Genomic DNA, 9,359 nt, shown 5'->3' with positions numbered 1-9,359 from the left:
ATATTCGAGGACTTGCCTGTGCCTATTAGACATATGCCAATGTGCTTAAAATCAATACTTGAGCAAGTGTGAAGAAAAACACGTTTAGTGGAATGAGTGTGAAATACACAAACGTCTTAGTGCGAACGTGCCACACAATGACTCCAAATATGATTTTAGATGATTCCTCTGTATTATTTTCCCCCAGTCGTAAGGAAAAGGTGTAGGCTAGTCAAATCTCACATCTGCGGCCGTCTGGCCTGGAATACAGCAGCATGGATTCAGAGGGGCAGGACAGGGAGAAAGTTGAGAGAGGAAGCGACAGAAAGGCTCTGGGGCTTCTCTGAGCAACAGAAGTCTATATTATGCCGGCACTGTACATCACGCTCCATCCAGCGAGCTTGTGCATAATCCAAGTGTGATTTGCGAATGTGTGGACACACGTGTCAGGTTCAGTGTTAGTAAGATGATTGTAATTAGTGCTTTTCTAATGCCCCTTCAAACGCTAACCTATGTTCCGTGGTGAATGGACTTATCTATAGGCCTATGTCCTGGAGTTATGTATTTGCGGCTACGTTGGACCAGAGAAGCACTAAGCACAGACCCTTCCCTGAAACGATGAGCTCTGAAGTGACAGTTGTAAATTGAAGAGAAGGAAGGTAAATTATCTGACCCAGAAAACATTTGAAAGTCCAAGAGATGTGAATAATTTGTTATTGCGGCTTCAGCTGTCAGACAAAATAAGTTCTAGAACATGTTAACATGCTTAATGCAACAGTTAAATATTTTAAAAGGTTGCCATTTTAAAAAGATGTCTACACAAACCGATAATGTAGCTCATAAAAGACTTGATTTGATGTTGAAGTCTATGGGCCTATTTCAGCACCATGGACAGCGCTTCAGAGTGCCTTTGCCTAAAAACAGGGTTACAGGCTGACTACACCGCTCGCGTAGCGTGCGCGAGCGTTGTAAAATACATTTAGAAATCTAAATTATTAAATTATTGCACCCTCACTGCTCATGCAGCCAACGAGAGTCTGCGTTGCCAAGGTCTAAAAAGATCGCAGATCAAGCGGCAAGTCCTGCCTCTCCCATCTCCTCATTGGTTTATAGAAGCAGGTGTCATCTCGTCATTGGTTATACCCACATGGGTGACTGAAAAATGAACGAGGTCAGTGGCGGTAATGCACTTAATTTATGAAAGTTGCCAATCGCAATATAAAGTCAAGAGAAGAAAAAGCCTAGAAGGAGGAGAGATGACTAGAAACGATTCGGTTGACCGTTTTATGTGTGGATTAATTTTCGGAGTAGATGACCCTGTGCATTTCAGGTAAAATAACAACTCAATGTTTATATCCCAGGACAAATTAGCTAGCAACGGCAAGCTAGCTAAATAGGACAAATTAGCTAGCAAGTGCAAGCTAGGGTTCTGGGTTCTGTGTTAGTGATATTCGGTAATCCTTGGGACGACCCTTAACACCAACCCTTACCCTAAACTTAACGATAACCCCTACCTAACGCTAACCTTAAAACCATTTTACATTTCAACTTAAATTGGTTGATGTCATAGTTGGGACTTCCCAAGGATGCCAGTTTTAGTGTGTAACAGTTTCCAAACCCTTTGTTTTGTTCTCACAATCACCGGGTAACACATTAATGGTCAAGAGTAAAGCTTGGGATGGACCAACAGTTGAAATAATATTCTCTGGCATGCCTGACCCCCAAGTGTAGAATGTTATATGCATAATTTTGCTGAGTAGATATGCCCCCTGAGAGTATCCTGACCATCACTCATTTTTGGGCAGGATTGATCAAATGTCTTTTGAACCCCCAAGAATGTTCTGAGAATGATATGACTGTATTAACCATATAGATCAACAGCTGCAGATGTATACAGTATTCTGACTGTGTGCAAACCATGAAATGAAAAGGTCTGCTGTAGTTCATTTCTAGTACACAGTAGCACTGAGAGAACATCCTGCTCTCCAGAACGACTATGTTGTCTACTACAGAAGTGTGCCATGTTAACTGCCATGTCTACGTGCTGCGTTGAGACTTGAGCTGACCTTTTCCCAGAAATGGATCCGATGTTACCTGTCCTGAGGCCATGCTCCTTTCAAACGGTGGCGGTGACAATGAGACCCTACTGAGAGGAGCAGGTGGTGCTGTCAGTGACAGGAAAGGATGTGCAGAGCACAGCCAGTGGTATCTCAGTGTAACACAAGACTTCATCTCTGTCTTTGTGCTCTCTCTCTCTCTGTGTGTGTGTGTGTGTGTGTGTGTGTGTGTGTGTGTGTGTGTGTGTGTGTGTGTGTGTGTGTGTGTGTGTGTGTGTGTGTGACGGATTACTCGGTCCTGTTCAGTAGTGACAAAGCGTTTGGAAACAGACTAACAGACTGAAATGTGGACCTACTACCTGGACCTGTCCTATTTTCCTTTGGAAAAATGTTTTGCTATGGTATGCCCCCCAGTACTTAGGAAAACCCTGGTTTACGTATCATATGAAACCACCTGCGGAGAGACTTCTTTAGCCGTCTGTTTCACCCACTCCAACATGGTCCGTTACAGTGGTGCCCGTCTAGCGCTGACGCTCATTGGAGTCAGAGGGCAGGAGACAGTAGGCAGGTGAGCACCCAACCATAAGGCATAAGGACCTGAGGATGTGTGTGTCCCAGACTTACTCTCAGGAGATACAATCATCTCTCTATCAGTGGAACTGTTTCCCCGCCTCCAATGGCTCATAATTGGCCTTGGGGGACAATTTGTTGTAAGTGTTTACATTAAATATTAATCAACCCTACAGAGAAAAAAAAAATATGGCGCCACACATTTCCCTAATGTAGCCTAGCTCTGCAGACATAAAGAATTTATTAACTCTTCTGGCCGCATCTTCCGACTGATAGGAAGTCTCTCTACACTGGAGGAGTTTGGATATCTCACTCATATGTGCACATCTTCTCACACACAGTCTCAGCACGGGCCCTACATTAAATATGCACTATGCTTTAATGAGACACATGCACTCGCATGGCTCTCTGCATGTGTTTGTTAAGTACAGCCTGACAGCCAGTGATGCAGACGGGCACCTGCTCGACCTTGGCGCTGCCTCTGTATGTACGCCGTTGTTATGAGGTATGGTGCATCACAAGATGACTGACACCATGCATGCACTTTGCAAATGTGCGTCTGTGTAACAGTTGATATTTATGCATGGTGATCTTGGTAAATGTGCGTCTGTGTAACAGTTGATATTTATGCATGGTGATCTTGGTAAATGTACGTCTGTGTAACAGTTGATATTTATGCATGGTGATCTTGGTAAATGTACGTCTGTGTAACAGTTGATATTTATGCATGGTGATCTTGGTAAATGTGCGTCTGTGTAACAGTTGATATTTATGCATGGTGATCTTGGTAAATGTACGTCTGTGTAACAGTTGATATTTATGCATGGTGATCTTGGTAAATGTGCGTCTGTGTAACAGTGGATATTTATGCATGGTGATCTTGGTAAATGTGCGTCTGTGTAACAGTTGATATTTATGCATGGTGATCTTGGTAAATGTGCGTCTGTGTAACAGTGGATATTTATGCATGGTGATCTTGGTAAATGTGCGTCTGTGTAACAGTTGATATTTATGCATGGTGATCTTGGTAAATGTACGTCTGTGTAACAGTTGATATTTATGCATGGTGATCTTGGTAAATGTGCGTCTGTGTAACAGTTGATATTTATGCATGGTGATCTTGGTAAATGTGCGTCTGTGTAACAGTTGATATTTATGCATGGTGATCTTGGTAAATGTGCGTCTGTGTAACCGTTGATATTTATGCATAGTGATCTTTGAATTCTACTTGTGGGCTGAGCAGAGAATACATGTATATTTCAGCAGATAAAATGGACCGTAATTATACTGTTTAGAGAAAATTGCACAGCACTGAAATATAATTGAAAATGACAGCATAATACATATATATTTAAGGTTTATTTTAAATTGGACACATTTGCAGCTGAAAGCTGAATTGCAGCATACATAGACCTACATCAGTAAATCAAACAAAACACGTGAGATGCACTATACAATATTACAGTTAAGGCAAGGCACCACACTCTAATAGGGTAATGTTTTCCCTTATTCATATCACAATGAACTTCTACAATTTAAATAAAACACCAATATATACATTTTTTTGTATTACAAAGTTTCTGAACTATTGTATTAAAATATGCAAACTGAGGCAATATCTAATAAGATCTGCTCATATTTCCAGGACTGGACTTTGAGCAGATTGTGGATATATACTTTTTTTTAATCTTTCTATCTGTAAATTACTAAACCATATGGGTAAACAGCATTTTTGGTGCATATTTCCAAAGAAAATGTTATCTAAAATCTATATTTGACAACATATGAACAATTCCCTCTATACATGTCTGGGGAATATATCTCACTATAATCACGCAACATTTAGTGAATGCGGGTGCGTCTAAAGCTGAGATGAATTACTTAGCGTGTGGGAAGAGTCGGACTTTCAGGAAATGGTAGTTAAAGAGAAGTACAAGGAATTTAGTCTACCAATCACCAAACACCTATTTAGAACTAATCATGATCTCTTCACAGTAAGATGTGATGTCCATTTGAAATCTCAAAATGTACACTACCGTTCAAAAGTTTGGGGTCACTTAGAAATGTCTTTGTTTTTGAAAGAAAAGCAAATGTTTTGTCCATTAAAATAACATCAAATTGACCAGAACTACAGTGTAGACATTGTTAATGTTGTAAATGACTATTGGAGCTGGAAACAGATTATTTTTTTATAGAATATCTACACAGGCGTACAGAGGCCCATTATCAGCAACCATCACTCCTGTGTTCCAATGGCACGTTGTGTTAGCTAATCCAAGTTTATCATTTTAAAAGGCTAATTGAATACATTATAAAACCCTTTTGCAATTATGTTAGCACTGCTGAAAACTGTTGTTCTGATTAAAGAAGCAATAAAACTGGCCTATAGACTAATTGAGTATCTGCAGCATCAGCATTTGTGGGTTCGATTACAGGCTCGATTACAGGCTCGATTACAGGCTCAAATGGCCAGAAACAAAGACCTTACTTCTGAAACTCATCAGTCTATTCTTGTTCTGACAAATGAAGGTTCTGAGAAATGAGAAATTGCCAAGAAACTCAAGATCTCGTACAACGCTGTGTACTACTCCCTTCACAGAACAGAGCAAACTGGCTCTAACCAGAATAGAAAGAGGAGTGGGAGGCCCCGGTGCACAACTGAGCAAGAGGACAAGTACATTAGAGTGTCTAGGTTGAAAAACAGACGCCTCACAAGTCCTCAACTGGCAGCTTCATTAAATAGTACCCCGCAAAACACCAGTCTCAACGTCAACAGTGAAGAGGCGACTCCGGGATGCTGGCCTTCTAGGCAGAGTTCCTCTGTCCAGTGTCTGTTCTTTTTCCCATCTTAATCTTTTCTTTTTATTGGCCAGTCTGAGATATGGCTTTTTCTTTGCAACTCTGCCTAGAAGGTCAGCATCATGTTTCCATGTAAAAATGTCAATTTATATAATAATGGCAATATTTTCTCAATTCTATTTAATATTATATAAATACTTTGTTCTAATTTGTATGGTTCTTTGATTTGCTAAAGATCTAATGTGTTTTTAAAACACGTACTTTGATGAGTAGTAGAGTTACATTTCTGGAGACGTTTTTACATCAAAAGATAAAGGCTGCTTTTTCAAAATGCCTCTTTAAGAGATGCCAATCTTACCAGGTATATGAGCAGAGCTCACCTTTCAATGTACTTTCATTATCTCCAGCACAATACCAGTGTCTACATATGTGAAAACGGAGCATTTTGTAGAAAAATATTTAAAGTTCTATTCGATAACATCATAAAAAAAGTGATTTTCAAACAATATGAGATTTGTGGTGACGTGAGGAGCAAGAACATACAGTACCCTCCCTCTGGATAGAAACTCGTAGCATTTAAAAAAAAAAAGTTTAATCGTACCCTGTGATGTCACAGAGAAGCATTTTTTTGTGACCTTATCTTTTTATCCACAGACAATAGAAACACGCATGTAGAAATGTAGATGCTGGTTTGGTGCTGGAGATAGTGAATATTGTAACGTGGGTGCTGGGAGTCAGGAAGCAGGTGGTCAGTTTAATATAACAAGAAACATGGAACGATCCAACGTAGGAGTAGCGTCTTGACATGAACAAAACAGTACTGCCTGGGGAAAGAACCTAAGGGAGTGCCAGATAAAGGGGAAGTAATGGAGTCCAGGTGTGCCTAATGAAGCGCAGGTGCGCGTGATGATGGTTCCCAGGAGTGGTGGTTAGTAAACCGGCGGACGCCGGAGGGGAGGAGCAGGAGTAGACGTGACAAATATGAGGTTGAAAAGGGGCAGAAATCACTCTGACATTTCCTGGTTGCTAAAATTCTAATAGTTTGCCTAATTTCAGTTTATGTAACAAAACAAGCAATGGATAGTATAGAGAATCATTGTACCATTCTAAACTGCTGGGAAATATATTTGAATTAAAACAAAAATATTGTATATTCAACTGTTTGAAACTTAGGTACAAAATGTTAAGTAAAACTAAACTAATCTTAAGAATGGGAAATAGAAATAGAGTGCATAGAACTTATATATCACTATTTAGACCGGCTTTCAATGAGAATGACAGATCTATAAATCATATCTCTTTGTGAATTTGGTCACCCAAAAGGTTACATATTGCAGCTTTAAGGCAGTAGCCATGATTTATGTTCCTATAGGTAATGCAGGTTTATGAATCATTTCGATAGCTATAGGTAATGCAGGTTTAGTGATAATTTCAGTAGCTAGAGGCAATGAGTTTTAGCATAGTTTCTGTACCTAAAGGTAATGTAGGTGTAAGGATTATATGTTTGTAGAGGTAATGCAGGTTTAAGGGTCATTTCTGTTCCTAGAGGTAATGCAGGTTTAGGGATAATTTCAGTAGCTAGAGGTAATGCAGGTTTAAAGACCATTTCAGTAGCTAGAGGTAATGCAGGTTTAGGGATCATTTCAGTAGCTAGAGGTAATGCAGGTTTAAAGATAATTTCAGTAGGTAGAGTTAATGCAGGCTTAGGGATCATTTCAGTAGCTAGAGTTAATGCAGGTTTAGGGATCATTTCAGTAGCTGGAGTTAATGCAGGTTTAGGGATCATTTCAGTAGCTAGAGTTAATGCAGGTTTAGGGATTATTTCAGTAGCTAGAGGTAATGCAGGTTTAGGGATCATTTCAGTAGCTAGAGTTAATGCAGGTTTAGGGATCATTTCAGTAGCTAGAGTTAATGCAGGTTTTAAAGATAATTTCAGTAGCTAGAGGTAATGCAGGTTTATAGATAATTTTTGTTCCTAGAGGTTATGCAGGTGTAAGGATCATTTATTTTCCTAGATGTAATGCAGGTTCTCAGCCAGTTCATGACACCTATCCAATTGAAACAGTTAGGGGCTTGATTGGGGGACTGAGTGTGCTGCTGACATTGGGGTGAGGTCTCAGAAATATAATTGCAGGGAAATGTACGACAACACATCGATCCCTTATTGTTGTCACTCGTTAAATCCACTTAAGTCAGTGTAGATGAAGAGGAGGAGACAGGTCAAATAAGGATTTTTTTAAGCCTCGAGACAATTGAGACATGAATTGTGTATGTGTGCCGTTCAGAGGGTGAAGGGGCAAGACACAAGTTTTACGTGCCTTTGAATGGGGCATGGTAGTAGGTACCAGGCACACTGGTTTGAGTGTGGCAAGAGCTGCAACGCTGCTGGGTTTTCACGGTCAACCATTTCCCGTGTGTATCAAGAATGGTCCACCACCCAAAGGACATCCAGCCAACTTGACACAACTGTGGGAAACATTAGAGTCAACATGGCTAGCATCCCTGTGGACCGCTTTCAACACCTTGTAGAGTCCATGCCTCAACGGATTGAGGCTGTTCTGAGTGCAGCTCAATATTAGGAAGATGTTCCTAATATTTGGTATACTCAGCTCAGTGTATGTTCCATCATTAAAATGTTTCATTTGAAACGTTATCAAAAACACAGTAAGCACTTAGCGAGTCTTTGCAGATCTAAAATCCAGATCAGAGTCCTCAACACCACAATCAAATCTAATTATTAAATGACTTTGAACTAAACAGAGGGCTTGGGAAGTAGAGCTTTGGGGGGTCTTGAGAGACTTCAATGTTTCTGTAATAATTATTGTTTAATCAGTGGCTGTCGGCTGAGGGCAGGACATCTTTACATGTACTTGAAACAACCTGTGAACACAACACTGCTTACTTACCGATATGAGAGCATGAGTGCAGTGTAGTGTTCCCATAGGAACGACTGGTGTAGACAGTGGGGTGTATTTACTGTTTGAAACAGTCTGGCCTTGAAGGCTGTGAGTGATGGAAGTTACCACTTGCTTTGGTGTTTTTCCCTGTTCAAACGCTGAGCTCAGTGAGCGAGAACGCCTAATTGGCTGTCATTCTCAAAGAGGAAGACAAAACTTCTGTAAATGATTCAAAAGCTTTATTTCCCTCCGTAATTTGTTCTATCCCCTGGCACCAGGGAGGCCGATAAACAATTGGCTGAAATAGACTGTCTGTTTAGGACTATTAAAAATACTCCTCCTGTTTGCAACAGAAATTGTGCCCAAAGTTGGAGTCATTTGATTGTAAACAGCTAGCTACACATTAGAGTGAAGATAGCAGTTCACAGAAATGTACAGTATGTCTCACTTTACTTCACAAATAAGTTGAGTTGATTATATTTAAGAAGCCAATTTCAACTTAATTGAAATGCAGATTACGCTGCAAAGGAGTAGATAGAAAAGCATTGTTGATTTAGTGGAATTTTCTGCATACAGCCTTTGTCTGCAGAGTCACATTCAGGGTTTTCTATTACCCTGGCATTTTGAGCAGAGACAAAACTCACACAGAGCCAATCATAGTTGTACATTACAATCATTTGGGTTTAATTGGTCCAACACAGACATTGAGAGGACACGCAGGACAGAACTTGGCCCAATTAGAGGGCAGCAGGACAAACAGCTGGCATGGCTGTCGTCCAATCCCGATCAGCTCCCAGCTGACCTGGTAGTGGGAACCCGTGCCGGGAAATCTCCTTTCTTGGTGCTCGTCCAATGAGAGGAAGCAGCATGACGACCATTTAAACTCCTCCCTGGGCCCTGCGGAGGCTGGTGTGATTGAACCACTCACAGGCTAAATTCCTGTCCTTGTCTTCCGGCCAGGAGGTGACTACACAATCATCTTACCAAAACAACACGGACACATAAACCTTATAAAACCACTCCTTTTCAACTTTCCTCAGCAATGAAATGGTTTACA

This window comes from Salmo trutta, chromosome 32, assembly GCF_901001165.1.
Source record: "Salmo trutta chromosome 32, fSalTru1.1, whole genome shotgun sequence".
NCBI classification, from domain to species: Eukaryota; Metazoa; Chordata; class Actinopteri; order Salmoniformes; family Salmonidae; genus Salmo; species Salmo trutta.
This window is presented reverse-complemented; position numbering follows the sequence as displayed.